Below are 14174 nucleotides of genomic sequence, written 5' to 3' on the forward strand. Positions count from 1 at the left end.
TCATACGTCGACTTTTTTTTATGCCGACGTCTTAAATTAAGACCTGTTTAAGACACTAGTTTCGCTTGTGTTTTCAGATTTTTTCTGTGTTTTTGATATTTACTAGTGTCTTAAATGGAGGTGCGCCTACGTTTTTAAGACATTCATGTACGCGGATTAAAGTCATTTTTAGGGTCTTAAATTAAGACACTTGATAATGGACTTCAAATCTTCGTATTCAGCGTTTATCGCAATTAAGGAATAACAGGATCAGTAAGCACCTTCAAATGCGGAGGAAGACGTCTTAAATTTGGTGGCTTGAATTAAGCCATCGAAAAATGTCCCCATCGCAAAACGTGTCGTTCCCAGGCCTGAAAAGTGTGTTATGAAAAAACACTTATAATAGCTTCATCTAGGATGTCTTAAATTAAGACGTCTTCAAGACATCAGCCATCGTATTAATAATCCATCGATAAACGCCCGACAACCCAGGGACAAATTAATGGTCTTACGTCCGACACGGGGATTTATTTTCATTTTACTTCATTAAAAATACATCCACCAAAGCCTCTGTTGATCCGCCGCACCAACAATCGTGAAGTTACACTTTAATCCCCCTTCGGAATAAACAGACCTCACCATGCACCTTTATTTATAAACAAAATTCCAGGGATGAATGAGTACAGCGTCTTGTCTGCAGCGTCTGTTTCCACTCACCAGATAAGACCGTAGTCTCCTCACAAATACATGCACGGGGATATTTCCGACTGCCGAGGGGAAGATGAAGAAAACAGACTACCTGATGGGAATTTTTCATTTTTTTTCGGAGAATTTATGTCTTAAAATAAAACCTCTATACCACTTCAAATTTCAGGCGATCAATGGAATATTGATCACCGTTAGAACTGCTGTCTTAAGTCTGCTTCAATTTAGGATGTCATACATATATAAGACACGTGTCTTAAATAAGACATGGCTTAAATTCGGGTGCAAAAATATCTTAGAAGTGCTTCGATTCAAGACAGTTGTTTTTGTCGTGAATGAATACTGCAAAAACTCATGACTTAAACCTGTCTTAATTTAAGACATGAAACTGTGCAAGATGGCGGCAACAGAATTTCCAAATGTCTTAAAATCCCCAGTTGTTCAAGACAAAAAACCAATTGTTTAACGACAGAGACATTTTCTGATGTCCTAAAATTTAAACCACCAGTCTCTCGGCTCATTCATCATCTTCAATGGTCCTAATTCCCCCGAATTCCCCCTCAAGTCCGCTCCTAGAATCTCAATTTCCCTCGCCACTCGCTTCCAATTTCCTCTCCAAGGAAAAAAAACCCACAGAACCCCTCAATTAACATTTTTAAGACCCACATATTTCACTCCAATCTCCCCTCCCTTCCCCCCAAAACAGCTGACAAAAGAGAACAAAGAAAATTCGTGGCACGTGCCCTCAGTCGGTCACCTGTTACCGGCAGGTGGCAGGAGGTACGGATCGTTGATTCAACACTCCAGGAAGGCACAAACCTCTGGAAAAACCGGAAGATTGTGACTACCTAGGTATTATACAACCTAAAAAGGTGGAAAATAAAATGGGACGAAAAAGCAAAGGAATAAAAATTGTTCCAGTGCGGGTGGGTGGCGGAAGGGGGGGCGTGAGCGTGAGAAGGTCGGAAGGAAGAGAAGTAAATCCAACTGGGCACAGATGGTCATCCTGTGGCTAAATTCCACGTATTCTGAGGATTGTGCAATCTTTTTTATTCTTTTGGACTTAACCTCAATGTGAGTCTAGGTCTACGTATTTCTCCGTTCGTTTGTGAATAAATTGTGACGTGGGGAGGGGAAGCTGGCCGGTGAATTATGCATGTGGAAATGAGGTGTAGCGAGGAAATCAATGTTTTCAGATTCTATGGGATCTGTACCTGATCCCCTAATGGAGTGTTTCTAACTGAACCTGATCAGGTTATGAAAAAAATTATCGCAATCCAAGAAGGATTAGTAAATTTTGATCGTATTCTAGTCGCTAATACCCTTGTCTGAACATCCCTGATCAGGATGCAGAAACCTGATCAGGCGCGAGGGGAACATCAGATGAAAAAATGGAAGGTGAGATGATAATTGTTCTAATTCGAGGAGAATCTGGCTGTTACCATGAGCAGACGTGTCATTCCTAATCTGGGACTTGATCGTAAATCAGGTATAAGGATCAGGTACAAGGAAGCTTTTGACGACTCAAATAGAAAACTACGTGAGGGACAATAGAGTTGAATTAGCATGATCAGGGTCAGGTCCATGTCAAATAGGGCACGTACCTCAAGCACGTCTACCTAAACCTGATCAGGTGCGAAGGCAAAATCAGATGAGGAATGGATGACATGATAGCTGTTGTGATTTAACGAGAATCTGGATGTTATCATGTGGGTCATTACTGATCTGGACTTGATCATAAATCAGGTATGAGGATCAGGTGGAGAAAGCTCCTGACGATTTAAATAGAAAAAAAACGTCGTGAGGGAGGGAAAATACAGTTGAATTATCATGGTCGGGATCAGGTCCATGCTAAATCGTGCATAGAACTCAAGTATTTCTGCTTGAACCTGATCAGGTGCGAAGGCAAAATCAGATGAGAAGTGGGTTAAATAATAGCTGTTGTGATTTGAGGAGAATTTGGCTGTTACCATGAACACGCGTGTTTTATTCCTGATTTGGGATTTGATCATAAATCAGGTATTAGGACCGGGGACAGGAAGCGCCTGACCATTGAAATAGAAAACTACGTGAGGGAAAATAGAGTCAATTTAGCATAATCAGGACCAGGTACATACCAAATAGTGTAAATAACTCGAGGATTTCTGCACAAACGTGATCAGGTACAAAATCACACCATGCCTATTTCCACTTTATGGCGATAGACAAGGCCATTTCATGTAAATTACCTTACCGCTGTGGTCCACAAATCTGATCATGTATATAAATCAGGTCCCACCTGAAAACTGAAATAATCCTGATTGTAATCAAGAGGGCGTGGTCACTGTCCACAGTTTTTTTCAAACAAAACACTGCCCATCCTATACCCCCTTTCACGTGTAACACAAAATTCCCGTAATCCTTTGTCCCGGGGATTATGAAGTTTCATATGTGAATAGTAGTTCATTCCGAGCTGAATAATTTCTATATAATACGGTTTCGTTACAACCACGTATCATCCCATTCGCATGGACGCATACTAGCATTTCAGTGAGGTGAGGTGTTTTTTTTACTCCAATTTTATTTCCCCCACATTCAAAATTTATGAAAAATTCATGGTATCCTTTTTCCACTCTCCGTCGGTTTCGGAGCAAAAAAAATCGACGAAATTCGAGTAGAAAATTATATTATCGCACGGTACGTACATGGAAAAATCTCCCCTCCCCCTATCAACAAATTTGTAAACACTTGAATATATTTTTGATAACGAATCTACATTAGCCACTGTGTCCGTTACCATTCCCAAACATAATAATGATAATAAAAGTGGAAATTCGAGGTCACTTCCGGGTGTACGGGCGTCGGGGGGAGCGAGGCGGGTGGGGGGAGTTAGGTGGGGCAGAAGTCAAGGTGAGAGGGGAGAGATTAGATTAAGTCCCGGCTTACCGGTCCCCGGATGTCGTTCCGGGGCGATAACGACCGCCCGTGTGGACCCACTGGTTGTATTTTCAGGTTAGCGATTGTAACATTGTTTTGTTTGTCTGAAGTCGTTTTAAAAATACACATGGCTGCTATTCGTCCCTGCTCTAGGTCTTGTATTTTTTCAAGGTTTTTCGTGGGGTACATTTTATCTACTGTCGGAACTCGCACTTTTATGGGACATTCGTGCTGGGAATGAAAGTTTACATCATGTATGTGGCATTTGTGGGGTGGGGATGATAAAATCGTCACGCATTTTTCAGTGAATTTACAATTTGAGGATTTGGGATAGTTGATTTTAGTGGATTTTAGGGGAAAGTGATTGTGTGATGGACGAAAATTATTCAGGAAATTTTTTTGTTGGCGAACTTTTCAATCAACATGATGCTAATCTATGATACGTGATTCATGATCAGGTTTGGAGTGAGAATTTGACACCTTTTTTGCTTCCGAATGGAATCTTTGTAATCGTTCAAATTTCAGTGTTACAATTTTTGGACCTCGTCTGTTCCGGTGTATGTGTGCACGTATGTAACAGTTTATCATCAATTGCTCGCTAATGAATGGATGGAATGGAATCTATTTTTTTCAAATAGAAATAATATTGGGCCCTATCAATCGCCATTAATTAAAATTTAATTCATGGATTAGTTCTTTCAATTTTCGATTTTTTTTCGAAAATCGGTTGTCTCACGATAACTAAAAAAATTTTCTAAATTGATTGAAGGTCGGCTTAAAAAATTGGTTTGGATATCCTTTTGACCGAGTTCGAAGATGAAGGCGATAGCAATAATCGTTATTTTGATTTATTTGAAAATTTTGTCTTTTTTGAAAATCAGAGTTTCGGCGATATCTTTGAATACCATGCTTCAAATGAATTCAATCATAGCTTAAAATGTTTGTTTCAATGGCATTAAGTCGAAGCTAAAAGATGATTACGATAGCTATATTGGTTGATTGGATTTTTATGATGATCGTTGAAAATTTCGAATTTTTGATGAATCTTTCTGAAAGTGAGCTTTCTGATGGTTTCTTTAAATGGGATGTTTCAAATTTATTCAAGTAGGTATGAATCAAATTGTTCTATTAACATGTTATCGAAGGGCTGAGGGGAGAGACAGACCCGTAAAAAAGACAATCTGTTGCATAGAAGAAAGGGATGATAAAAATAATGATGATGATAGCATTTAACGAAGCTGAAAATCTGACAAAATTAGTTGAAAAGCAATTTTATTCAATTTAATAAAATGAAATAAACAATGAATTATACATGATCGAAGGAAATTATGTGCAAAATAACCATTCGGAAGCATATTGCTAATTTATTATCAATAATAATTATACAATATGCAATACAAGAGCAATTTCCCGCTTGTTTCATTTGATATGGATATTCATTTTGGGAATGACGATTTCTGATCTTATTTTCCCTTTCGAGTACTTGATCAGATTCACTTGACAAAATTTCATTACGAAATCCTCACCATCAAGATGTCAACAAAATTCACAATCGGGGTCGTGGCTGATCCAAGCTTCTGCAGCCTCAACTTGTGAAGACTTTCCTCTTCGATACGTTAATGACACCAACCGGAAGCGGAAATCTCAACAACCCTATAGACCCCGCCCTCATCAACACCCGTTCATCTCCCGACAAACTCAATTCAACTTCGTGAAAATGAAATTTTCATACGCTAAACTCAGTTTCACTCTCTCCTTGTGCCGGATGAAAAAGCAAATTCCCGGGATTTTTTATACAACCGGGTGTGGTGTGAGGTAACATGAAAAACAACCTGTGTGGCACAACCATGCGTGAAATTTGAATGTCCTTGGCGTGAGGTACGAGGATTATGTGCAACGGGGAAAGAGGTTGGGAAAAATAGTAGGGGGATTATATCCCGTTTTAACCCCATGGTATTGCCGAAAGTAACAACCCTGGGTGGGCGGTGACGCTGACAGGTAATCGATTACTCCTGAATTATACCCATTTTACCCTTTTTGCGGAAAAAAACACTATTTGAGGTGTACGTGATTCTAAATCAGATTCAGGTGCGATGACCAGACAATCATGCAGTCTTGATTATTTGGAAAATTACATTTACAAGATCGAAGGCGCGCTCCGCGCGCCTTACAATTTAATGGACTTTATATGCTTCATTACGTTATTATTTGAGTTGATTGGAATCAACATGTTCTTTCACGTATACGAATTTCTATAGTATTACTAAAGAGAAATTTATGGGAAGCGATGAAAACTTCTCTTGAAAATCCGTGATTTATTTCTTGTTGCAAAGGGATGAAAATTTCCATCGAGAATCAATAGCAGACACAGCGAAAGCTGTGAAAACTTGCATGAGAAAGTGAAGATTTCTGGGATTTGCCATAGAAATATATCGAAACTTCTATTAACAGACATTGAGAAACTCGTTGAAATCCATGAAAACTTCAATTGAGAATCAATACATGCTCCGTTGGAAATCACCATAACTAACATTATCACCAAAATCAGTATCATCATCATCATGTATGCTATTTCTCTTTCATACATTTGGGAATAAACGTGTGACATCTCCTTTTTATATAAGATATGTCTTTCGGGACAATACATGCGTTCTACCGAGAATTATATGAGGCCCCGGTTTTATCAAGTGAATGTTACTGAGTATAGTGTATATCTTTGTCCAACAAACACTTATCATTTCCATCGAACAAATGATAATTTCAAGAGGAAACTACAATTTTCTTGCCGAAAACTGCGTTATTGGCAGAAAATTATTGGCTGCGTTATCGCCTTCGGCTCGTGATATAAACCTCCCACTCGCCAAAAAACACTTTTTTGCACTCGTTACGAAATATACTATTTCCTCATCGATGTATTCTTTCTATGCACGGAGAGAAATATTCAGTAAAAATTACGGAACTCCCAATTCCCCCACCGATTATGGAATCGACTCAGAATATTCAAGTGACGATATCGTAATTTTTCACAGGAGATCCTGGTAAAAATTACGGAACGCTCTGGAAAAATTCCGTGACAGTTCCATAAAATTTCCTACAACCACATTTCGCTCCGGAATTACGGAAAAGATACGTAATTTTTATTGCATATTTCTCTCCGTGTGGTATAAACCTATGGAGTTCTCTCAGATCAAATGATTGTCGTAGAATAAATTATGTCTTCGTGCCACCAGTTGGAATTCTTCTAGGGATATTTCTGATGATCACGACAAAAATTTAACCCTAGTCTAGTCACCAACCGTGCCCCAGTGACTCTGGTCACCTCTGCGGGGATTCCCCACCGTGTTATTTCTGCTTTAGCGTTGCCGAATTCACTCTACACTATCCAGGCGCGATTAGCGAGTTTCTGGCAACGTCGCGTCATGTGCTATTTCATTTAACATGGGAAAAAATAATCCATCTGTTCGAAATAATTTGTTTTCTTTAGAAATTTTTGGAAATATCAAATATCTTGTTCTAATAACTATAATTTTTTAGACACTTCAATTGACAAAGTCAATTTTTTTTCATTTTTTCCGATTAGCCAGTCAATTGTAATCAAAGAAAAAAGACGCGCGGCGAGGTTTTCCCATAGGGTGACCAATCTAGGGTTAATTTTTGTGAAAGATATTAAATTTCCTTCTGTCAAGTTGGTTAATTTTCCCCAAGTAAATCTGTTCCACTCCATCAACAATTGTGCACACGGAGAGAAATGTTCAGTAAAAATTACGGAATTCACAATTCGCTCACCGATTACGGAATCGACACAGAAAATTTAAGAGACGGCATCGTAATTTTTCACACGAGATTCAGATGAAAATGACGGACCGCTCTGGAAAAATTCCGTGACAGTTCCGTAAAATTTCCTATAACCACATTTCGCTCCGGAATTACGGAAAAGATACGTAATTTTTATTGAATATTTCTTTCCGTGCACCTAAAGAGCAGAATTTAAACCGAATCCCAAACAAAATCCTCAACGAAATCCACCGATATCGATAAATAATGGATAAGTGATGTCACATAATTCCTCCAAAATACAATCACTAAAAAACGAATGACAATCATCCTGCTGCATGATGTACGAATCAATCGTTAGCAATGGGGAATCCACAAATTCATCCTGCTCCTCCTCCTCCCCAGCGACGCGATCATCCAATCAGATAGTTTGCAATGATTCATGTAATATTAATTAGACAACCGTCATCAGACTGGAATATCAGTATCTCCATCCTGCATGCACCGGGTTATGATTTTGACGTGAAATCCTGCTGCGGCTTTGTCGGGTAGATCCGATCGCTTGCGTTTAAATTTCAATGTAACGATTTTTCAGGACCTAAAGGGAAGGGGGTGGGGGGGGGCGGAAGAGAGATGACAGGAGATTATCGGTATCATTGATTATTAATGATTGGACGTTGTAGCGGGATATGTTCAGTCGGATTAGTTTCAATGTTCCGGGGTATATCCGTCATCTGGTAGCTATGAGGGACCGATGTGGGAGGGCTCGTAGAAGATAGAAATGTCCCATTTTTTAGTCTCAAATTGAGACATTTGGACAGCCTTTTGTTCTAAACGCGTAACGTCTACTTAGTCTGTTTTTACCCCAATGGTAGACTACGTTTGATGACAAGTGGGAAATTGCTCATGTACATTGCATGTAGAGTAGTTATTCTTGCTAATAAATTAGCAATATGCTTCCGAATGGTTATTTTCCACATCATTTTCTTCTATCATGTATAATTCATTGTTAATTTCATTTTATTAAATTGAACAAGATTTCTTTTCAACTAATTTTGGCAGATTTTCAACTTAGTTGAATGTTATCATCTTCATTATTCTTATTATCCCTTTCTTCTATACAACCGATCGTCTTTTTTATAGAAACATTTTATTTACACATACTTGAATGAACTTGAAACATCACATTTTAAGAAACCATCAGAAAGCTCACTTTCAGGGAAATTCCTGAAAAATTAGAAATTTCCAGCAATGATCATAAAAATCAAATCAACCAATATAGCTATCGTAATCATCTTTTAATTTCGATTCAATGGCATTGAAACGAACATTTTAAGCTATGATTGAATTCATTTGAAGTATCATATTCAAAGATATCTCTGGAATTCCGACTCTCAAAAAATACAAAATTTTTGCAAATTTTCAAATAAATCAAAATAACGATAATTGCTATCGCCTTCATCTTCGAAATCGGTCAAAAAAACATCCAAACAAATTTTTTAAGTCACCATTCAGAACATTTTTTAGTTATCGTGGACAACCGATTTTCGAAAAAATTCTAAAATTAAAAAACTAATCGATGAATGAAATTCTAATTAATGGCGATTGATAGGGCTCAACAATACCTACATTTCAAAAGAAAAGATTTAATTCCATCTATTCATTAGCGAACAATTGACGAAAAACTTTGTTACGTACACACATATATATACCCACACGTACAGGCGAGGTCAAAAAATTGCATTTTCGGACTCTTTGGATCATACTGGGCCGATATAACTCACCAAATCCAAAACTTATATTTGCACGATTACAAAGCTTCCATTTGGAAGCAAAAAGAGCCCATGATTTCAGTACTGTCATGAACCAGAATTGAATGAACTTTAAGACATCCTGAACATGTCTTTTCTTTCAAACATCTCGTTTTCCAGATCCTATCTTCCCACTACTGTTCACAGTGCAACCGACGCTGTAATTCTTTTAAAAACGCCAGACTCCATCCATAATGTCCATTGGCACTGTCATTCCGTCATGGGCAAACCTAACCCATTAGAATATAGCAACACATCCTGGGGCTCTCGCCTCTGATTGGTCAAGTTGACCATGCATATGCAACAGAGAATATGCAAATACCTCCAACTTGTTGGGTGTGTGGTTGCTCATGTGTCTGACTGAATATTGTGGTGGACGTGAATTCATCGGATACAGGGAAATGCATAGCCACCTGCTGCAGATTTTCAAAAGGCTATAAATGGAATGAATGGCTGTGCGAGGGAGTTTGGGGCGCATAAATGTTGGGGATCCAGTAGAGATGGGGGATAGTGAGGTTAGGTGAAAACGTTGGGTGCCTTTAGTCCAATTGAGAAGCCAAACTGACCAACGATAATTGCACGGCTCAAAGGAAACTACATTCTCTTCTGCTATGTATTCCTCTGTTTCCAGTGGACTATGTTTATTCGGGAAAATAGTTCTGATTTCATGTGTCATTTTGGGGATTCAATTGGGGCAATTGGGGTTGTCTTGTGAAGACGAGTCTGTTGAGGTTTTTGAAAGGGTTCTACTTGATGTTGTTGGTTAACCTGAAGATTATTTGAAATTGAAAACGATTTACGATCACTGATTCCATTGTCTCGAGTTCTATTTTTGTGTTAAGCAATTTGATTTTTGTTGCAGGGCCGGAACATTTGGAGAGAGCTGGGGCCTTCGGTAAGTAATTACAGTATTTTTTATTCTTAATTATCAAGACTGGTGTGCAGTCTTCGGATACATTCCTTATCTGTCGTTTCTTGACTTGAAAAGTATATTTTTACAATTCTTCGTATTCTCAAGTGGTGGAGACAGTGGCTCCTCAGTAGTAACGGTGCTCCAGGGTCAGACTGTCACCCCTTGCAAAGACATCAAGTCGATTTAGGTCTCAGCTGAGTTTTTGAGAAATATTTCCGAATTCTGCGGAAAATGACTGCCTAACCGGAAAAATTCAAAAAATTTGACTTTGTCAATTCAAGTGTCGAAAAATTATAGTCGTTTTTAAAACAAGATATTTCCCAAAATTCCTAAAGAAAACAAATTATTTCGAACAGATGAATTATTTTTTCCCATGTTAAATGAAATTGGCCATCAGGTGACGTTGCCGGAAACTCGCTAAACGCGCCCGGGCAGTGTAGAGTGAATTCGGCAACGCTAAAGCCTAAATAACACAGAAAAATATTCAATCACAGAGAAATATTCAATAAAAATTACGCATCTTTTCCGTAATTCCGGAGCAAAATGTGGTTGTAGTAAATTTTACGAAACTGTCACGGAATTTTTCCGGAGCGTTCCGTAATTTTTATCTGAATCTCCTGTGGAAAATTACAATACTGTCACTTAAATTTTCTGAGTCGATTCCCTAATCGGAGTGAATTGTGAGTTCCGTAATTTTTACGGAACATTTCTCTCCGTGTGATCAAAGTCGCAGGGTCGCATTTGGTAACCAGACTAGGGATAAATATTTTGAGGATCATTTTTCCGGCTATTTTACATAAATGGTGCAATTCTTCACATAAAAAAACGAAATTATCGGTGTAGGGGTCGAGTTGAAGAAAACTAATTCGTAATTACTACTGCAAACTTCTTTGAAAAAATTTCAAAAAATGTCTGTGGCTGAAAAAGTGGCGGCCCTCGACTATTTTTAAGGCTTCAAGCGTCTGCGGGGCAAACGAACAATCAATTTTTTGGCACAAACCAGTCGTTTTTCAATACATATAATCGATCTTCAATGCATGATAAATCTCACTCCAATAGCCCGAGAATTTTAAAGCTCATAATAGTCTCCCCTTAAAATGCCACAAAAACATGCCCACTTTGGTGTGAAAATTATGACATCACAATTGCTCATCTACAAATACGGTCAAACCCCATTCCCTTCACCAAGAATTCCATCCACTTGATGCACGTAATCCACCGAACAATGGGCAATAATTTCCACTAATTAAATGAATCAATTAAATCATCAATTCAATCACCATTCCAAAAATGATAATTTTAACGATCCCATTAGTTCATAACGACACGTCATTAAAATCGCGTGACGCAAGCATTGCCCGTGAGATTCGTATCAAATACATAGAGGTGGGGAATTGAAGGGAATTAACGATATCATGATTGATAGATGAATTGATGGTAATGAAAAAAACACATTAAAATGACATTATGCAAGTGGTGACGACTCTCTAGATTTTATTCGGTATTTTAATTGTTGGTATCTCGTTACCGATTAGAGACAACAATGAACGATGATACGACAATAATTATTAACCTCCCTGCTCCCTCCGGCACACCTCCATCATCACAAAATGCCCCTATCTCGTCTGTCGTGCCCAGAATCACGTGCACAAATTTCCATTCTCTATCTCCTCTCCCTTCCCCTCTTCACCCCCCCCCCCCCCCCCCCCCCCCCCCCCCCCCCCCCCCCCCCCCCCCCCCCCCCCCCCCCCCCCCCCCCCCCCCCCCCCCCCNACCAATTCAACTGTGAGGTGACCGTAAAAACCACCAGTGGCATTTTTGTTGTTAAAGGTAGTGGGAATAATAAAAACCATCAAAATGAAAATTCAATCCTCCAGAATTTTGGGGGCCAGGGCGGGGAAATTTGCTGGGGTGTATGAAGCGGAAAATGGAAATCTGATTGGAAATTGGAGTTTTTGGATTCTCAGAGAGGCCAGTGTGAGCTTTGTGGGTTTTTAGTGGAAGTTTAGGTGAGGGGGTGGTTTCTATTGGTGTAGGATCAGTTTCGTTTCTGTTAATGGGTTACACTGAGAAAATTTTTTCAGAATAGTAGAATAGTAGATCATGTCATTCGACTTATCGGCTGAATGCCGATAGGCCAAATGACATGATCTCTTTTTTATCACGAAGTACCGTCAAGGGGGGGGGGGCATGCCCCCCACTGAACAAAAACCAAATACACAACAGAGGAAAAAATAGAGAAAAGAAAATAATTTGTACATTTGGTCAAGTTGAAAAAAATCATTACAAAAATCGACTGAATTTCTATTGAAACTCTATAAGTCTATTGGAGCTCTGTGAACATTCTATAAAATAATTCCACTGGTTTTTTGCGTCATTTGTATTGAAGATTATGCAACTTTTGCATGTTATATTTAAAAAAAGATGCGAATCAAAAATTGAAAAAAAAAAACAATATTTTTCTTTCGTTTTACTTCACTCGTTATTCAAATCACTTTTTCAATCGATAACGAAAACGTTAACCAGTCAACAATATGGTGCCCAATCACCGATATACGACACATGATCGGCGCACAATAAAAAATATAAGGATCGCCGAACAAGCAGTCTAGGAGCGCTGACTGAGTCAGCGCTCCAGTCAGCGCTCCTAGGAGCGTCAAAACGCAACCTGAAGTCAGCTGTTTCTCGTTATCAAGTCCATGGCTGCTAATCGCCACCTATCGGCCGCAAAACAGGACGATAGGTGACAGTTAGCGAAACTCAGTGATGAAATAGTATATTTCGATACAAGTGAGACAGAATTTTCACGAGTGTGAAGTTGGCGGCCCGAGGCGAAGCCGAGGGCTGCCAATCATACGTGCTGAAAATTCCTGTCTCACATGTGTCGAACAATAGTTTTTGACAGTGATGTTACGTTCAGCGAGTGGCGAACTGTGCCTTTTTTCGTTTACTAGTAAACGAAAAGACTTTTCGTTTACGAGTAAACGAAAAGGCACTTTTCGACACGAGGTGAACGTAGCAGCAGTGTCAAAATAGTACACTATGTCATCAGGAGATAAAAGTATTATCTAATGAATGTGACTTCATTCATTAGATGATCTCGCCTTGGCTCGGATTATAATCACATGAATGGGATAATACTTTTATCGCCGTGTGACATACAATATTATATGTCATTGGGCCCGAATCGCGGTTAATCGGGCCGAATGGTATAAAAATTCATGTACAGGACCAGAAAAATTAGCACATGAATTTTTCTAGAAAATTTTTCTCTGTGTGAAGGAAATTTTTCTCTGTCAAATTGAAAAAAAAACTTTTTCGTCTCCTCTCAGTCCCACAAGTCAACGTAAAAACAAAACTTTGTGTCACTTGTGACGTCATAATTTTTGAAAACATTTTTTAATTCATCTCGGGAACCAGTGGAGATAGAGAGGTTGTCTTTTTTTAAATTCTATGGTAAATTTCCCGGACTTCCCGATGAGGTCATTTCCGACCCCCTCATCGCAGTGATTCGAAAAACATTAAACTGACTCGTCATTCATCAATCATTTCACCGAAAAAATTGTAGAAAGTTCCGGTAATTGTCTCTACCACCGTAAATTATCCAATTTTATGGTTTTTTCTTTCCCAGAATTGGAAAAAAATATTTCTTCCAAGAAATAACCTAAAACGATTCCTTTGTTCCGGGCAGTCCATGCGCGCACATCCGGCACCATTCGAGGTTAAAATACATAACACATGTGTTAGTTTCTCGCACTGTTTGACAAGCTACAATGATGGGATTGAAAATAAAACAAAAAATCCGTGTGGCATATTTTGTAATAATTTTCACAAGAGGCACAAAACAGTGTTTTTTTTTCATACCGAGAGATGGTTTATTTCATTCGTTTACTTTCAGCTGAAAACAACAAAAATTGTTGTGACTTTTTCTGTTACAAGCATTTGCTTTCAATGATTTCCTTTGTTCTGCATACGTATATATTTCAGTGGGAGTTGTGACGATCCTTTGTAACCCACTTCCCCCCACTCCTCTCTCTCTCTCTCTCTCTCTCTCTCTCTCTCTCTCTCTCTCTCTC

This window comes from Diachasma alloeum, unplaced genomic scaffold (genome assembly GCF_001412515.2).
Source record: "Diachasma alloeum isolate Michigan unplaced genomic scaffold, Dall2.0 Dall_scaffold_00213, whole genome shotgun sequence".
NCBI classification, from domain to species: Eukaryota; Metazoa; Arthropoda; class Insecta; order Hymenoptera; family Braconidae; genus Diachasma; species Diachasma alloeum.